The sequence below is a fragment of the Phalangium opilio genome, unplaced genomic scaffold (assembly GCF_054372755.1).
Source record: "Phalangium opilio isolate 3A_F unplaced genomic scaffold, DU_Popi_V2 ptg000021l_1, whole genome shotgun sequence".
Taxonomy (NCBI): Eukaryota; Metazoa; Arthropoda; class Arachnida; order Opiliones; family Phalangiidae; genus Phalangium; species Phalangium opilio.
The window spans coordinates 3,731,001-3,751,440 of record NW_028324153.1 but is presented as its reverse complement, the minus strand read 5'-3'; the positions used below and the strand labels follow the sequence as shown (position 1 = coordinate 3,751,440).

General features: G+C 45.6%; 2 pseudogenes; both read left to right on the top strand.

The window, feature by feature from the left end:
• The first annotated feature begins 173 nt into the window (after positions 1–173).
• Positions 174–291, top strand: LOC149696990 (5S ribosomal RNA; annotated as a pseudogene).
• A 122-nt stretch (positions 292–413) lies between these two features.
• Positions 414–532, top strand: LOC149696989 (5S ribosomal RNA; annotated as a pseudogene).
• The last annotated feature ends 19,908 nt before the right edge of the window (positions 533–20,440 follow it).

The following is a 20,440-nucleotide window of genomic DNA, read 5'->3' as shown; positions in this document are numbered from 1 at the left end:
GCAGTCAGTACTTGGGAATACTGCGAGCCGTTGGCTTTTTCACTTTTGTTTCCTCTTTTAAATTCCACCCGATATGAAAAAAGCAAACATATCTTCTTTTTGTTATTGTTTTATAAAGATGAAGGTTAATTTGTCTCACTTAATTTAAATTCGAATTTTTAACTAGCACTCTCGGCAACGGCCATATCACGCTGAGAACACCGGTTCTCGTCCGATCGCCGACGTTAGCAGCGTCGAGCGCAGTCACTACTTGGGAGGGAGACCACTTAAGAACACTGCGTGCCGTTGGCTTTTTCACTTTTTTTTCCTCTTTTAAATTTTAATAGATATGAAAAAAGCAAACATGTTTTCATTTTGTTATTGTTTTATAAAGATGAAAGTTAATTTAATTCAAATTATTAACTAGCACTATCGTCAACGGCCATAACATGCTGAATACACCGGTTCTCGTCCGATAACCGAAGTTAAGCAGCGTCGAGCGCAGTCACTACTTGGGAGGGAGACCACTTAGGAACACTGCGTGCCGTTGGCTTTCTCACTTTTTTTTCCTCTTTTAAATTCCAATAGATTTGAAAAAAGCAAACTTATTTTCTTTTTGTTATTGTTTTAAAAAGATGATGGTTAATTTGTCTCACTTAATTTAAATTCGAATTATTACCTAGCACTCTCGGCAACGGCCATATCACGCTGAATACACCGGTTCTCGTCCGATAACCGAAGTTAAGCAGCGTCGAGCGCATACAGTACTTGGGAATACTGCGTGCCGTCGGCTTTTTCACTTTTGTTTCCTCTTTAAAATTCCACCAAATTTGAAAAAACAAACATATCTTCTTTTTGTTATTGTTTTATAAAGATGAAAGTTAATTTAATTCAAATTATTAACTAGCACTCTCGAGAAACGGCCATAACACGCTGAATACACCGGTTCTCGTCCGATAACCGAAGTTAAGAAGCGTCGAGCGCTGTCAGTACTATGGAGGGAGACCACTTTGAGTATTTCTTCACTATTTTCAAATATGATCACTGAAACCATTATTTTTATACTTTTTGCTTTAATTCAAGCAAATGTAACGATATTCAATCAAAAAACTGTTAAAATTAAATTTTTCAATAAGAAATCGTTGTCACGGATTTTGTATCTTGAAGAAGAAAAACATGCGATTTTTTCGGTACACTTTTGAATGCATTTTTTTCTGGAGAAATGTTTGACCAAATTCAGCTTAATTCCCTATAAAACACTCATTGAAAGTGATTTCATCTCGATTGAACAATAATAAAAAATTTACCTCGATTTTTAATAACATTTTCAAAATCGACGTTTCACGGCCAAAGAAGCATACTTTGAGTATTTCTTCACTATTTTCAAATATGTTCACTGAAACCATTATTTTTATACTTTTTGCTTTAATTCAAGCAAATGTAACGATATTCAATCAAAAAACTGTTAAAATTAAATTTTTCAATAAGAAATCGTTGTCACGGATTTTGTATCTTGAAGAAGAAAAACATGCGATTTTTTCGGTACTTTTTTTAATGCATTTTTTTCTGGAGAAATTTTTGACCGAATTCAGCTTAATTCCCAATAAAACACTCATTAAAAGTGATTTCATCTCGATTGAACAATAAATAAAAATGTACCTCGATTTTTAATAACATTTTCAAAATCGACGTTTCACGGGCAAAGAAGCATATTTTGAGTATTTCTTCACTATTTTCAAATATAACCACTGAATCCATTATTTTTATACCTTTTGCTTTAATTCAAGCAAATGTAACGATATTCATTCAAAAAACTGTTAAAATTAAATTTTTCAATAAGAAATCGTTGTCACGGATTTTGTATCTTGAAGAAGAAAAACATGCGATTTTTTCGGTACACTTTTGAATGCATTTTTTTCTGGAGAAATGTTTGACCGAATTCAGCTTAATTCCCTATAAAACACCCATTAAAAGTGATTTCATCTCGATTGAACATAATTAAAAATTTACCTCGATTTTTAATAACATTTTCAAAATCGACGTTTCACGGCCAAAGAAGCATATTTTGAGTAGTTCTTCTCTATTTTCAAATATATTCATTGAAACCATTATTTTTATACTTTTTGCTTTAATTCAAGCAATGTAACGATATTCATTCAAAAAACTGTTAAAATTCAATTTTCAATAAGAAATCGTATTCACGGATTTTGTGTCTTGAAGAAGAAAAACATGCGATTTTTTCGGTACTTTTTTGAATGCATTTTTTTCTATAGAAATTTTTGACCGAATTCAGCTTAATTCCCTATAAAACACTCATTAAAAGTGATTTCATCTCGATTGAACATTAAATAAAAATGTACCTCGATTTTTAATAACATTTTCAAAATCGACGTAACTCGGCCTAAGAAAAACATTTTGAGCATTTGTTCACTATTTTCAAATATAACCACTGAAACCATTATTTTTGTAATTTTTGCGTTAATTCAAGCAAATGTAACGATATTCATTCAACAAACTGTTAAAATTCAATTTTAAATAAGAAATCGTTGTCACGGATTTTGTATCTTGAAGAGAAAAAACATGCGATTTTTTCGGTACACTTTTAAATGCATTTTTTTCTGGAGAAATGTTTGACCGAATTCAGCTTAATTCCCTATAAAACACTCATTAAAAGTGATTTCATCTCGATTGAACAATAATTAAAAATGTACCTCGATTTTTAATAACATTTTAAAAATCGACGTTTCACCGCCAACGAAGCATATTTTGAGTATTTCTTCACTATTTACAAATATATTCACTGAAACCATTATTTTTATACTTTTTGCTTTAATTCAAGCAAATGTAACGATATTCAATCAAAAAACTGTTAAAATTAAATTTTTCAATAAGAAATCGTTGTCACGGATTTTGTATCTTGAAGAAGAAAACCATGCGATTTTTTCGGTACTTTTTTGAATGCATTTTTTCTGGAGAAATTTTTGACCGAATTCAGCTTAATTCCCTATAAAACACTCATTGAAAGTGATTTCATCTCGATTGAACAATAATTAAAAATTTACCTCGATTTTTAATAACATTTTCAAAATCGACGTTTCACGGCCAAAGAAGCATACTTTGAGTATTTCTTCACTATTTTCAAATATATTCATTGAAACCATTATTTTTATACTTTTTGCTTTAATTCAAGCAAATGTAACGATATTCAATCAAAAAACTGTTAAAATTAAATTTTTCAATAAGAAATCGTTGTCACGGATTTTGTATCTTGAAGAAGAAAAACATGCGATTTTTTCGGTACTTTTTTGAATGCATTTTTTTCTGGAGAAATTTTTGACCGAATTCAGCTTAATTCCCAATAAAACACTCATTAAAAGTGATTTCATCTCGATTGAACAATAAATAAAAATGTACCTCGATTTTTAATAACATTTTCAAAATCGACGTTTCACGGCCAAAGAAGCATATTTTGAGTAGTTCTTCTCTATTTTCAAATATATTCATTGAAACCATTATTTTTATACTTTTTGCTTTATTTCAAGCAATGTAACGATATTCATTCAAAAAACTGTTAAAATTCAATTTTCAATAAGAAATCGTATTCACGGATTTTGTGTCTTGAAGAAGAAAAACATGCGATTTTTTCGGTACTTTTTTGAATGCATTTTTTTCTGGAGAAATGTTTGACCGAATTCAGCTTAATTCCCTATAAAACACTCATTAAAAGTGATTTCATCTCGATTGATGGGCTCGAACCACCAACCTATTGGTCAACAGCCGAACGTGCTAACCATTGCGCCACGGAAGCCCAAAAGTTAAATGGTCGTCAGGTATTGTGGAAAAACTTTGGCTTTCTACGTTACATTTGAGATCACACAGCACCGCTCCCGGGTGGGCTCGAACCACCAACCTATTGGTTAACAGCCGAACGCGCTAACCATTGCGCCAAGGAAGCCCAAAATTTAAATGCTCGTCAGGTATTGTGTAAAAACCTTGACTTTTTACGTCACATCTGAGACCTCACAACACCGCTCCCGGATGGGCTCGAACCACCAACCTATTGCTTAACAGCCGAACGCGCTAACCATTGCGCCACGGAAGCCCAAAACCTAAATGCTCGTCAGGTATTGTGCAAAAAACTTGACTTTTTACGTCACATCTGAGACCTCACAACACCGCTCCCGGATGGGCTCGAACCACCAACCTATTGGTTAACAGCCGAACGCGCTAACCATTGCGCCACGGAAGCCCAAAAGTTAAATACTCGTCAGGTATTGTGTAAAAACCTTGACTTCTTACGTCACATCTGAGACCTCACAACACCGCTCCCGGATGGGCTCGAACCACCAACCTATTGGTTAACAGCCGAACGCGCTAACCACTGCGCCACGGAAGCCCAAAAATTAAATGGTCGTCATTTATTGTGCAAAAACTTTGGCTTTCTACGTTACAATTGAGATCCCACAACACCGCTCCCGGGTGGGCTCGAACCACCAACCTATTGGTTAACTGCCGAACGCGATAACCATTGCGCCACGGAAGCTCAGAAATTAAATGGTTGTCAGGTATTGTGGAAAAACTTTGGCTTTCTACGTTACATTTGAGATCACGCAACACCGCTCCCGGGTGGGCTCGAACCACCAACCTATTGGTTAACAGCCGAACGCGCTAACCATTGCGCCACGGAAGCCCAAAAGCTAAATGGTCGTCAGGTATTGTGCAAAAACCTTGACTTTTTACGTCACATCTGAGACCTCACAACACCGCTCCCGGATGGGCTCGAACCACCAACCTATTGGTTAACAGCCGAACGCGCTAACCATTGCGCCACGGAAGCCCAAAAGTTAAATGCTCGTCACGTATTGTGTAAAAACCTTGACTTTTTACGTCACATCTGAGACCTCACAACACCGCTCCCGGATGGGCTCGAACCACCAACCTATTGGTTAACAGCCGAACGCGCTAACCATTGAGCCACGGAAGCTCAGAAATTAAATGGTCGTCATTTATTGTGCAAAAACTTTGGCTTTCTACGTTACATTTGAGATCACACAACACCGCTCCCGGGTGGGCTCGAACCACCAACCTATTGGTTAACAGCCGAACGCGCTAACCATTGCGCCACGGAAGCCCAAAAGCTAAATGCTCGTCAGGTATTGTGCAAAAACCTTGACTTTTTACGTCACATCTGAGACCTCACAACACCGCTCCCGGATGGGCTCGAACCACCAACCTATTGGTTAACAGCCTAACGCGCTAAACATTGCGCCACGGAAGCCCAAAAGTTAAATGCTCGTCAGGTATTGTGTAAAAACCTTGACTTTTTACGTCACATCTGAGACCTCACAACACCGCTCCCGGATGGGCTCGAACCACCAACCTATTGGTTAACAGCCGAACGCGCTAACCACTGCGCCACGGAAGCCCAAAAATTAAATGGTCGTCATTTATTGTGCAAAAACTTTGGCTTTCTAAGTTACATTTCAGATCCCACAACACCGCTCCCGGGTGGGCTCGAACCACCAACCTATTGGTTAACAGCCGAACGCGCTAACCATTGAGCCACCGAAGCTCAGAAATTAAATGGTTGTCAGGTATTGTGGAAAACCTTGACTTTTTACGTCACATCTGAGACCTCACAACACCGCTCCCGGATGGGCTCGAACCACCAACCTATTGGTTAACAGCCGAACGCGCTAACCATTGCGCCACGGAAGACCAAAAGTTAAATACTCGTCAGGTATTGTGTAAAAACCTTGACTTCTTACGTCACATCTGAGACCTCACAACACCGATCCCGGATGGGCTCGAACCACCAACCTATTGGTTAACCGCCGAACGCGCTAACCATTGCGCCACGGAAGCCCAAATGTTAAATGCTCGTCAGGTATTGTGTAAAAACCTTGACTTTTTACGTCACATCTGAGACCTCACAACACCGCTCCCGGATGGGCTCGAACCACCAACCTATTGGTTAACAGCCGAACGCGCTAACCATTGAGCCACGGAAGCTCAGAAATTAAATGGTTGTCAGGTGTTGTGGAAAAACTTTGGCTTTCTACGTTACATTTGAGATCACGCAACACCGCTCCCGGGTGGGCTCGAACCACCAACCTATTGGTTAACAGCCGAACGCGCTAACCATTGCGCCACGGAAGCCCAAATGTTAAATGCTCGTCAGGTATTGTGTAAAAACCTTGACTTTTTACGTCACATCTGAGACCTCACAACACCGCTCCCGGATGGGCTCGAACCACCAACCTATTGGTTAACAGCCGAACGCGCTAACCATTGAGCCACGGAAGCTCAGAAATTAAATGGTTGTCAGGTGTTGTGGAAAAACTTGACTTTTTACGTCACATCTGAGACCTCACAACACCGCTCCCGGATGGGCTCGAACCACCAACCTATTGGTTAACAGCCGAACGCGCTAACCATTGAGCCACCGAAGCTCAGAAATTAAATGGTTGTCAGGTATTGTGGAAAACCTTGACTTTTTACGTCACATCTGAGACCTCACAACACCGCTCCCGGATGGGCTCGAACCACCAACCTATTGGTTAACAGCCGAACGCGCTAACCATTGCGCCACGGAAGACCAAAAGTTAAATACTCGTCAGGTATTGTGTAAAAACCTTGACTTCTTACGTCACATCTGAGACCTCACAACACCGATCCCGGATGGGCTCGAACCACCAACCTATTGGTTAACCGCCGAACGCGCTAACCATTGCGCCACGGAAGCCCAAATGTTAAATGCTCGTCAGGTATTGTGTAAAAACCTTGACTTTTTACGTCACATCTGAGACCTCACAACACCGCTCCCGGATGGGCTCGAACCACCAACCTATTGGTTAACAGCCGAACGCGCTAACCATTGAGCCACGGAAGCTCAGAAATTAAATGGTTGTCAGGTGTTGTGGAAAAACTTTGGCTTTCTACGTTACATTTGAGATCACGCAACACCGCTCCCGGGTGGGCTCGAACCACCAACCTATTGGTTAACAGCCGAACGCGCTAACCATTGCGCCACGGAAGCCCAAATGTTAAATGCTCGTCAGGTATTGTGTAAAAACCTTGACTTTTTACGTCACATCTGAGACCTCACAACACCGCTCCCGGATGGGCTCGAACCACCAACCTATTGGTTAACAGCCGAACGCGCTAACCATTGAGCCACGGAAGCTCAGAAATTAAATGGTTGTCAGGTGTTGTGGAAAAACTTTGGCTTTCTACGTTACATTTGAGATCACGCAACACCGCTCCCGGGTGGGCTCGAACCACCAACCTATTGGTTAACAGCCGAACGCGCTAACCATTGCGCCACGGAAGCCCAAAAGCTAAATGCTCGTCAGGTATTGTGCAAAAACCTTGACTTTTTACGTCACATCTGAGACCTCACAACACCGCTCCCGGATGGGCTCGAACCACCAACCTATTGGTTAACAGCCGAACGCGCTAACCATTGCGCCACGGAAGCCCAAAAGTTAAATGCTCGTCAGGTATATTGTAAAAACCTTGACTTTTTACGTCACATCTGAGATCACACAACACCGCTCGCGGATGGGCTCGAACCACCAACCTATTGGTTAACAGCCGAACGCGCTAACCATTGCGCCACGGAAGCCCAAAAGTTAAATGCTCGTCACGTATTGTGTAAAAACCTTGACTTTTTACGTCACATCTGAGACCTCACAACACCGCTCCCGGATGGGCTCGAACCACCAACCTATTGGTTAACAGCCGAACGCGCTAACCATTGAGCCACGGAAGCTCAGAAATCAAATGGTCGTCATTTATTGTGCAAAAACTTTGGCTTTCTACGTTACATTTGAGATCACACAACACCGCTCCCGGGTGGGCTCGAACCACCAACCTATTGGTTAACAGCCGAACGCGCTAACCATTGCGCCACGGAAGCCCAAAAGCTAAATGCTCGTCAGATATTGTGCAAAAACCTTGACTTTTTACGTCACATCTGAGACCTCACAACACCGCTCCCGGATGGGCTTGAACCACCAACCTATTGGTTAACAGCCGAACGCGCTAAACATTGCGCCACGGAAGCCCAAAAGTTAAATGCTCGTCAGGTATTGTGTAAAAACCTTGACTTTTTACGTCACATCTGAGACCTCACAACACCGCTCCCGGATGGGCTCGAACCACCAACCTATTGGTTAACAGCCGAACGCGCTAACCACTGCGCCACGGAAGCCCAAAAATTAAATGGTTGTCAGGTATTGTGGAAAACCTTGACTTTTTACGTCACATCAGAGACCTCACAACACCGCTCCCGGATGGGCTCGAACCACCAACCTATTGGTTAACAGCCGAACGCGCTAACCATTGCGCCACGGAAGACCAAAAGTTAAATACTCGTCAGGTATTGTGTAAAAACCTTGACTTCTTACGTCACATCTGAGACCTCACAACACCGATCCCGGATGGGCTCGAACCACCAACCTATTGGTTAACAGCCGAACGCGCTAACCATTGCGCCACGGAAGCCCAAAAGTTAAATACTCGTCAGGTATTGTGTAAAAACCTTGACTTCTTACGTCACATCTGAGACCTCACAACACCGCTCCCGGATGGGCTCGAACCACCAACCTATTGGTTAACAGCCGAACGCGCTAACCACTGCGCCACGGAAGCCCAAAAATTAAATGGTCGTCATTTATTGTGCAAAAACTTTGGCTTTCTACGTTACAATTGAGATCCCACAACACCGCTCCCGGGTGGGCTCGAACCACCAACCTATTGGTTAACTGCCGAACGCGATAACCATTGCGCCACGGAAGCTCAGAAATTAAATGGTTGTCAGGTATTGTGGAAAAACTTTGGCTTTCTACGTTACATTTGAGATCACGCAACACCGCTCCCGGGTGGGCTCGAACCACCAACCTATTGGTTAACAGCCGAACGCGCTAACCATTGCGCCACGGAAGCCCAAAAGCTAAATGCTCGTCAGGTATTGTGCAAAAACCTTGACTTTTTACGTCACATCTGAGACCTCACAACACCGCTCCCGGATGGGCTCGAACCACCAACCTATTGGTTAACAGCCGAACGCGCTAACCATTGCGCCACGGAAGCCCAAAAGTTAAATGCTCGTCACGTATTGTGTAAAAACCTTGACTTTTTACGTCACATCTGAGACCTCACAACACCGCTCCCGGATGGGCTCGAACCACCAACCTATTGGTTAACAGCCGAACGCGCTAACCATTGAGCCACGGAAGCTCAGAAATTAAATGGTCGTCATTTATTGTGCAAAAACTTTGGCTTTCTACGTTACATTTGAGATCACACAACACCGCTCCCGGGTGGGCTCGAACCACCAACCTATTGGTTAACAGCCGAACGCGCTAACCATTGCGCCACGGAAGCCCAAAAGCTAAATGCTCGTCAGGTATTGTGCAAAAACCTTGACTTTTTACGTCACATCTGAGACCTCACAACACCGCTCCCGGATGGGCTCGAACCACCAACCTATTGGTTAACAGCCTAACGCGCTAAACATTGCGCCACGGAAGCCCAAAAGTTAAATGCTCGTCAGGTATTGTGTAAAAACCTTGACTTTTTACGTCACATCTGAGACCTCACAACACCGCTCCCGGATGGGCTCGAACCACCAACCTATTGGTTAACAGCCGAACGCGCTAACCACTGCGCCACGGAAGCCCAAAAATTAAATGGTCGTCATTTATTGTGCAAAAACTTTGGCTTTCTAAGTTACATTTCAGATCCCACAACACCGCTCCCGGGTGGGCTCGAACCACCAACCTATTGGTTAACAGCCGAACGCGCTAACCATTGAGCCACCGAAGCCCAAAAATTAAATGGTTGTCAGGTATTGTGGAAAACCTTGACTTTTTACGTCACATCAGAGACCTCACAACACCGCTCCCGGATGGGCTCGAACCACCAACCTATTGGTTAACAGCCGAACGCGCTAACCATTGCGCCACGGAAGACCAAAAGTTAAATACTCGTCAGGTATTGTGTAAAAACCTTGACTTCTTACGTCACATCTGAGACCTCACAACACCGATCCCGGATGGGCTCGAACCACCAACCTATTGGTTAACAGCCGAACGCGCTAACCATTGCGCCACGGAAGCCCAAAAGTTAAATACTCGTCAGGTATTGTGTAAAAACCTTGACTTCTTACGTCACATCTGAGACCTCACAACACCGCTCCCGGATGGGCTCGAACCACCAACCTATTGGTTAACAGCCGAACGCGCTAACCACTGCGCCACGGAAGCCCAAAAATTAAATGGTCGTCATTTATTGTGCAAAAACTTTGGCTTTCTACGTTACAATTGAGATCCCACAACACCGCTCCCGGGTGGGCTCGAACCACCAACCTATTGGTTAACTGCCGAACGCGATAACCATTGCGCCACGGAAGCTCAGAAATTAAATGGTTGTCAGGTATTGTGGAAAAACTTTGGCTTTCTACGTTACATTTGAGATCACGCAACACCGCTCCCGGGTGGGCTCGAACCACCAACCTATTGGTTAACAGCCGAACGCGCTAACCATTGCGCCACGGAAGCCCAAAAGCTAAATGCTCGTCAGGTATTGTGCAAAAACCTTGACTTTTTACGTCACATCTGAGACCTCACAACACCGCTCCCGGATGGGCTCGAACCACCAACCTATTGGTTAACAGCCGAACGCGCTAACCATTGCGCCACGGAAGCCCAAAAGTTAAATGCTCGTCACGTATTGTGTAAAAACCTTGACTTTTTACGTCACATCTGAGACCTCACAACACCGCTCCCGGATGGGCTCGAACCACCAACCTATTGGTTAACAGCCGAACGCGCTAACCATTGAGCCACGGAAGCTCAGAAATTAAATGGTCGTCATTTATTGTGCAAAAACTTTGGCTTTCTACGTTACATTTGAGATCACACAACACCGCTCCCGGGTGGGCTCGAACCACCAACCTATTGGTTAACAGCCGAACGCGCTAACCATTGCGCCACGGAAGCCCAAAAGCTAAATGCTCGTCAGGTATTGTGCAAAAACCTTGACTTTTTACGTCACATCTGAGACCTCACAACACCGCTCCCGGATGGGCTCGAACCACCAACCTATTGGTTAACAGCCTAACGCGCTAAACATTGCGCCACGGAAGCCCAAAAGTTAAATGCTCGTCAGGTATTGTGTAAAAACCTTGACTTTTTACGTCACATCTGAGACCTCACAACACCGCTCCCGGATGGGCTCGAACCACCAACCTATTGGTTAACAGCCGAACGCGCTAACCACTGCGCCACGGAAGCCCAAAAATTAAATGGTCGTCATTTATTGTGCAAAAACTTTGGCTTTCTAAGTTACATTTCAGATCCCACAACACCGCTCCCGGGTGGGCTCGAACCACCAACCTATTGGTTAACAGCCGAACGCGCTAACCATTGAGCCACCGAAGCTCAGAAATTAAATGGTTGTCAGGTATTGTGGAAAACCTTGACTTTTTACGTCACATCTGAGACCTCACAACACCGCTCCCGGATGGGCTCGAACCACCAACCTATTGGTTAACAGCCGAACGCGCTAACCATTGCGCCACGGAAGACCAAAAGTTAAATACTCGTCAGGTATTGTGTAAAAACCTTGACTTCTTACGTCACATCTGAGACCTCACAACACCGATCCCGGATGGGCTCGAACCACCAACCTATTGGTTAACCGCCGAACGCGCTAACCATTGCGCCACGGAAGCCCAAATGTTAAATGCTCGTCAGGTATTGTGTAAAAACCTTGACTTTTTACGTCACATCTGAGACCTCACAACACCGCTCCCGGATGGGCTCGAACCACCAACCTATTGGTTAACAGCCGAACGCGCTAACCATTGAGCCACGGAAGCTCAGAAATTAAATGGTTGTCAGGTGTTGTGGAAAAACTTTGGCTTTCTACGTTACATTTGAGATCACGCAACACCGCTCCCGGGTGGGCTCGAACCACCAACCTATTGGTTAACAGCCGAACGCGCTAACCATTGCGCCACGGAAGCCCAAATGTTAAATGCTCGTCAGGTATTGTGTAAAAACCTTGACTTTTTACGTCACATCTGAGACCTCACAACACCGCTCCCGGATGGGCTCGAACCACCAACCTATTGGTTAACAGCCGAACGCGCTAACCATTGAGCCACGGAAGCTCAGAAATTAAATGGTTGTCAGGTGTTGTGGAAAAACTTGACTTTTTACGTCACATCTGAGACCTCACAACACCGCTCCCGGATGGGCTCGAACCACCAACCTATTGGTTAACAGCCGAACGCGCTAACCATTGAGCCACCGAAGCTCAGAAATTAAATGGTTGTCAGGTATTGTGGAAAACCTTGACTTTTTACGTCACATCTGAGACCTCACAACACCGCTCCCGGATGGGCTCGAACCACCAACCTATTGGTTAACAGCCGAACGCGCTAACCATTGCGCCACGGAAGACCAAAAGTTAAATACTCGTCAGGTATTGTGTAAAAACCTTGACTTCTTACGTCACATCTGAGACCTCACAACACCGATCCCGGATGGGCTCGAACCACCAACCTATTGGTTAACCGCCGAACGCGCTAACCATTGCGCCACGGAAGCCCAAATGTTAAATGCTCGTCAGGTATTGTGTAAAAACCTTGACTTTTTACGTCACATCTGAGACCTCACAACACCGCTCCCGGATGGGCTCGAACCACCAACCTATTGGTTAAAAGCCGAACGCGCTAACCATTGCGCCACGGAAGACCAAAAGTTAAATACTCGTCAGGTATTGTGTAAAAACCTTGACTTCTTACGTCACATCTGAGACCTCACAACACCGATCCCGGATGGGCTCGAACCACCAACCTATTGGTTAACCGCCGAACGCGCTAACCATTGCGCCACGGAAGCCCAAATGTTAAATGCTCGTCAGGTATTGTGTAAAAACCTTGACTTTTTACGTCACATCTGAGACCTCACAACACCGCTCCCGGATGGGCTCGAACCACCAACCTATTGGTTAACAGCCGAACGCGCTAACCATTGAGCCACGGAAGCTCAGAAATTAAATGGTTGTCAGGTGTTGTGGAAAAACTTTGGCTTTCTACGTTACATTTGAGATCACGCAACACCGCTCCCGGGTGGGCTCGAACCACCAACCTATTGGTTAACAGCCGAACGCGCTAACCATTGCGCCACGGAAGCCCAAATGTTAAATGCTCGTCAGGTATTGTGTAAAAACCTTGACTTTTTACGTCACATCTGAGACCTCACAACACCGCTCCCGGATGGGCTCGAACCACCAACCTATTGGTTAACAGCCGAACGCGCTAACCATTGAGCCACGGAAGCTCAGAAATTAAATGGTTGTCAGGTGTTGTGGAAAAACTTGACTTTTTACGTCACATCTGAGACCTCACAACACCGCTCCCGGATGGGCTCGAACCACCAACCTATTGGTTAACAGCCGAACGCGCTAACCATTGAGCCACCGAAGCTCAGAAATTAAATGGTTGTCAGGTATTGTGGAAAACCTTGACTTTTTACGTCACATCTGAGACCTCACAACACCGCTCCCGGATGGGCTCGAACCACCAACCTATTGGTTAACAGCCGAACGCGCTAACCATTGCGCCACGGAAGACCAAAAGTTAAATACTCGTCAGGTATTGTGTAAAAACCTTGACTTCTTACGTCACATCTGAGACCTCACAACACCGATCCCGGATGGGCTCGAACCACCAACCTATTGGTTAACCGCCGAACGCGCTAACCATTGCGCCACGGAAGCCCAAATGTTAAATGCTCGTCAGGTATTGTGTAAAAACCTTGACTTTTTACGTCACATCTGAGACCTCACAACACCGCTCCCGGATGGGCTCGAACCACCAACCTATTGGTTAACAGCCGAACGCGCTAACCATTGAGCCACGGAAGCTCAGAAATTAAATGGTTGTCAGGTGTTGTGGAAAAACTTTGGCTTTCTACGTTACATTTGAGATCACGCAACACCGCTCCCGGGTGGGCTCGAACCACCAACCTATTGGTTAACAGCCGAACGCGCTAACCATTGCGCCACGGAAGCCCAAATGTTAAATGCTCGTCAGGTATTGTGTAAAAACCTTGACTTTTTACGTCACATCTGAGACCTCACAACACCGCTCCCGGATGGGCTCGAACCACCAACCTATTGGTTAACAGCCGAACGCGCTAACCATTGAGCCACGGAAGCTCAGAAATTAAATGGTTGTCAGGTGTTGTGGAAAAACTTTGGCTTTCTACGTTACATTTGAGATCACGCAACACCGCTCCCGGGTGGGCTCGAACCACCAACCTATTGGTTAACAGCCGAACGCGCTAACCATTGCGCCACGGAAGCCCAAAAGCTAAATGCTCGTCAGGTATTGTGCAAAAACCTTGACTTTTTACGTCACATCTGAGACCTCACAACACCGCTCCCGGATGGGCTCGAACCACCAACCTATTGGTTAACAGCCGAACGCGCTAACCATTGCGCCACGGAAGCCCAAAAGTTAAATGCTCGTCAGGTATATTGTAAAAACCTTGACTTTTTACGTCACATCTGAGATCACACAACACCGCTCCCGGATGGGCTCGAACCACCAACCTATTGGTTAACAGCCGAACGCGCTAACCATTGCGCCACGGAAGCCCAAAAGTTAAATGCTCGTCACGTATTGTGTAAAAACCTTGACTTTTTACGTCACATCTGAGACCTCACAACACCGCTCCCGGATGGGCTCGAACCACCAACCTATTGGTTAACAGCCGAACGCGCTAACCAATGAGCCACGGAAGCTCAGAAATCAAATGGTCGTCATTTATTGTGCAAAAACTTTGGCTTTCTACGTTACATTTGAGATCACACAACACCGCTCCCGGGTGGGCTCGAACCACCAACCTATTGGTTAACAGCCGAACGCGCTAACCATTGCGCCACGGAAGCCCAAAAGCTAAATGCTCGTCAGATATTGTGCAAAAACCTTGACTTTTTACGTCACATCTGAGACCTCACAACACCGCTCCCGGATGGGCTTGAACCACCAACCTATTGGTTAACAGCCGAACGCGCTAAACATTGCGCCACGGAAGCCCAAAAGTTAAATGCTCGTCAGGTATTGTGTAAAAACCTTGACTTTTTACGTCACATCTGAGACCTCACAACACCGCTCCCGGATGGGCTCGAACCACCAACCTATTGGTTAACAGCCGAACGCGCTAACCACTGCGCCACGGAAGCCCAAAAATTAAATGGTTGTCAGGTATTGTGGAAAACCTTGACTTTTTACGTCACATCTGAGACCTCACAACACCGCTCCCGGATGGGCTCGAACCACCAACCTATTGGTTAACAGCCGAACGCGCTAACCATTGCGCCACGGAAGACCAAAAGTTAAATACTCGTCAGGTATTGTGTAAAAACCTTGACTTCTTACGTCACATCTGAGACCTCACAACACCGATCCCGGATGGGCTCGAACCACCAACCTATTGGTTAACCGCCGAACGCGCTAACCATTGCGCCACGGAAGCCCAAAAGTTAAATGCTCGTCAGGTATTGTGTAAAAACCTTGACTTTTTACGTCACATCTGAGACCTCACAACACCGCTCCCGGATGGGCTCGAACCACCAACCTATTGGTTAACAGCCGAACGCGCTAACCATTGCGCCACGAAAGCCCAAAAGTTAAATGCTCGTCAGGTATTGTGTAAAAACCTTGACTTTTTACGTCACATCTGAGACCTCACAACACCGCTCCCGGATGGGCTCGAACCACCAACCTATTGGTTAACAGCCGAACGCGCTAACCATTGAGCCACGGAAGCTCAGAAATTAAATGGTTGTCAGGTGTTGTGGAAAAACTTTGGCTTTCTACGTTACATTTGAGATCACGCAACACCGCTCCCGGGTGGGCTCGAACCACCAACCTATTGGTTAACAGCCGAACGCGCTAACCATTGCGCCACGGAAGCCCAAAAGCTAAATGCTCGTCAGGTATTGTGCAAAAACCTTGACTTTTTACGTCACATCTGAGACCTCACAACACCGCTCCCGGATGGGCTCGAACCACCAACCTATTGGTTAACAGCCGAACGCGCTAACCATTGCGCCACGGAAGCCCAAAAGTTAAATGCTCGTCAGGTATATTGTAAAAACCTTGACTTTTTACGTCACATCTGAGATCACACAACACCGCTCCCGGATGGGCTCGAACCACCAACCTATTGGTTAACAGCCGAACGCGCTAACCATTGCGCCACGGAAGCCCAAAAGTTAAATGCTCGTCACGTATTGTGTAAAAACCTTGACTTTTTACGTCACATCTGAGACCTCACAACACCGCTCCCGGATGGGCTCGAACCACCAACCTATTGGTTAACAGCCGAACGCGCTAACCATTGAGCCACGGAAGCTCAGAAATTAAATGGTCGTCATTTATTGTGCAAAAACTTTGGCTTTCTACGTTACATTTGAGATCACACAACACCGCTCCCGGGTGGGCTCGAACCACCAACCTATTGGTTAACAGCCGAACGCGCTAACCATTGCGCCACGGAAGCCCAAAAGCTAAATGCTCGTCAGGTATTGTGCAAAAACCTTGACTTTTTACGTCACATCTGAGACCTCACAACACCGCTCCCGGATGGGCTCGAACCACCAACCTATTGGTTAACAGCCGAACGCGCTAAACATTGCGCCACGGAAGCCCAAAAGTTAAATGCTCGTCAGGTATTGTGTAAAAACCTTGACTTTTTACGTCACATCTGAGACCTCACAACACCGCTCCCGGATGGGCTCGAACCACCAACCTATTGGTTAACAGCCGAACGCGCTAACCACTGCGCCACGGAAGCCCAAAAATTAAATGGTTGTCAGGTATTGTGGAAAACCTTGACTTTTTACGTCACATCTGAAACCTCACAACACCGCTCCCGGATGGGCTCGAACCACCAACCTATTGGTTAACAGCCGAACGCGCTAACCATTGCGCCACGGAAGACCAAAAGTTAAATACTCGTCAGGTATTGTGTAAAAACCTTGACTTCTTACGTCACATCTGAGACCTCACAACACCGATCCCGGATGGGCTCGAACCACCAACCTATTGGTTAACCGCCGAACGCGCTAACCATTGCGCCACGGAAGCCCAAAAGTTAAATGCTCGTCAGGTATTGTGTAAAAACCTTGACTTTTTACGTCACATCTGAGACCTCACAACACCGCTCCCGGATGGGCTCGAACCACCAACCTATTGGTTAACAGCCGAACGCGCTAACCATTGCGCCATGAAAGCCCAAAAGTTAAATGCTCGTCAGGTATTGTGTAAAAACCTCGACTTTTTACGTCACATCTGAGACCTCACAACACCGCTCCCGGATGGGCTCGAACCACCAACCTATTGGTTAACAGCCGAACGCGCTAACCATTGAGCCACGGAAGCTCAGAAATTAAATGGTTGTCAGGTATTGTGGAAAACCTTGACTTTTTACGTCACATCTGAGACCTCACAACACCGCTCCCGGATGGGCTCGAACCACCAACCTATTGGTTAACAGCCGAACGCGCTAACCATTGAGCCACGGAAGCTCAGAAATTAAATGGTTGTCAGGTGTTGTGGAAAAACTTTGGCTTTCTACGTTACATTTGAGATCACGCAACACCGCTCCCGGGTGGGCTCGAACCACCAACCTATTGGTTAACAGCCGAACGCGCTAAACATTGCGCCACGGAAGCCCAAAAGCTAAATGCTCGTCAGGTATTGTGCAAAAACCTTGACTTTTTACGTCACATCTGAGACCTCACAACACCGCTCCCGGATGGGCTCGAACCACCAACCTATTGGTTAACAGCCGAACGCGCTAACCATTGCGCCACGGAAGCCCAAAAGTTAAATGCTCGTTAGGTATTGTGTAAAAACCTTGACTTTTTACGTCACATCTGAGACCTCACAACACCGCTCCCGGATGGGCTCGAACCACCAACCTATTGGTTAACAGCCGAACGCGCTAACCATTGCGCCACGGAAGCCCAAAAGTTAAATGCTCGTCAGGTATTATGTAAAAACCTTGACTTTTTACGTCACATCTGAGACCTCACAACACCGCTCCCGGATGGGGTCGAACCACCAACCTATTGGTTAACAGCCGAACGCGCTAACCATTGCGCCACGGAAGCCCAAAAATTAAATGCTCGTCAGGTATTGTGCAAAAACTTTGGCTTTCTACGTTACATTTCAGATCCCACAACACGGCTCCCGGGTGGGCTCGAACCACCAACCTATTGGTTAACAGCCGAACGCGCTAACCATTGAGCCACGGAAGCTCAGAAATTAAAGGGTTGTCAGGTATTGTGGAAAACCTTGACTTTTTACGTCACATCTGAGACCTCACAACACCGCTCCCGGATGGGCTCGAACCACCAACCTATTGGTTAACAGCCGAACGCGCTAACCATTGCGCCACGGAAGCACAAAAGTTAAATGCTCGTCAGGTATTGTGCAAAAACTTTGGCTTTCTACGTTACATTTCAGATCCCACAACACGGCTCCCGGGTGGGCTCGAACCACCAACCTATTGGTTAACAGCCGAACGCGCTAACCATTGAGCCACGGAAGCTCAGAAATTAAAGGGTTGTCAGGTATTGTGGAAAACCTTGACTTTTTACGTCACATTTGAGACCTCACAACACCGCTCCCGGATGGGCTCGAACCACCAACCTATTGGTTAACAGCCGAACGTGCTAACCATTGCGCCACGGAAGCCCAAAAATTAAATGGTCGTCAGGTATTGTGGAAAAACTTTGGCTTTCTACGTTACATTTGAGATCACACAACACCGCTCCCGGATGGGCTCGAACCACCAACCTATTGGTTAACAGCCGAAGGCGCTAACCATTGAGCCACGGAAGCTCAGAATTTAAATGGTTGTCAGGTATTGTGGAAAAACTTTGGCTTTCTACGTTACATTTGAGACCCCACAACACCTTTCCCGAATGGGCTCGAACCACCAACCTTTCGATTAACAGCTGAACGCGCTAACCATTGCGCCACCGAAGCCCAAAAATTAAATGCTCGTCAGGTATTGTGTAAAAACCTTGACTTTTTACGTCACATCTGAGACCTCACAACACCGCTCCCGGATGGGCTCGAACCACCAACCTATTGGTTAACAGCCGAACGCGCTAAACATTGCGCCACGGAAGCCCAAAAGTTAAATGCTCGTCAGGTATTGTGTAAAAACCTTGACTTTTTACGTCACATCTGAGACCTCACAACACCGCTCCCGGATGGGGTCGAACCACCAACCTATTGGTTAACAGCCGAACGCGCTAACCATTGCGCCACGGAAGCCCAAAAATTAAATGGTCGTCATTTATTGTGCAAAAACTTTGGCTTTCTACGTTACATTTCAGATCCCACAACACGGCTCCCGGGTGGGCTCGAACCACCAACCTATTGGTTAACAGCCGAACGCGCTAACCATTGAGCCACGGAAGCTCAGAAATTAAAGGGTTGTCAGGTATTGTGGAAAACCTTGACTTTTTACGTCACATTTGAGACCTCACAACACCGCTCCCGGATGGGCTCGAACCACCAACCTATTGGTTAACAGCCGAACGTGCTAACCATTGCGCCACGGAAGCCCAAAAATTAAATGGTCGTCAGGTATTGTGGAAAAACTTTGGCTTTCTACGTTACATTTGAGATCACACAACACCGCTCCCGGATGGGCTATAACCACCAACCTATTGGTTAACAGCCGAAGGCGCTAACCATTGAGCCACGGAAGCTCAGAATTTAAATGGTTGTCAGGTATTGTGGAAAAACTTTGGCTTTCTACGTTACATTTGAGACCCCACAACACCTTTCCCGGGTGGGCTCGAACCACCAACCTTTCGATTAACAGCTGAACGCGCTAACCATTGCGCCACCGAAGCCCAAAAATTAAATGCTCGTCAGGTATTGTGTAAAAACCTTGACTTTTTACGTCACATCTGAGACCTCACAACACCGCTCCCGGATGGGCTCGAACCACCAACCTATTGGTTAACAGCCGAACGCGCTAAACATTGCGCCACGGAAGCCCAAAAGTTAAATGCTCGTCAGGTATTGTGTAAAAACCTTGACTTTTTTCGTCACATCTGAGACCTCACAACACCGCTCCCGGATGGGCTCGAACCACCAACCTATTGGTTAACAGCCGAACGCGCTAACCACTGCGCCACGGAAGCTCAGAAATTAAATGGTTGTCAGGTATTGTGGAAAAACTTTGACTTTTTACGTCACATCTGAGACCTCACAACACCGCTCCCGGATGGGCTCGAACCACCAAACTATTGGTTAACAGCCGAACGTGCTAACCATTGCGCCACGGAAGCCCAAAAATTAATTGGTCGTCAGGTATTGTGGAAAAACTTTGGCTTTCTACGTTACATT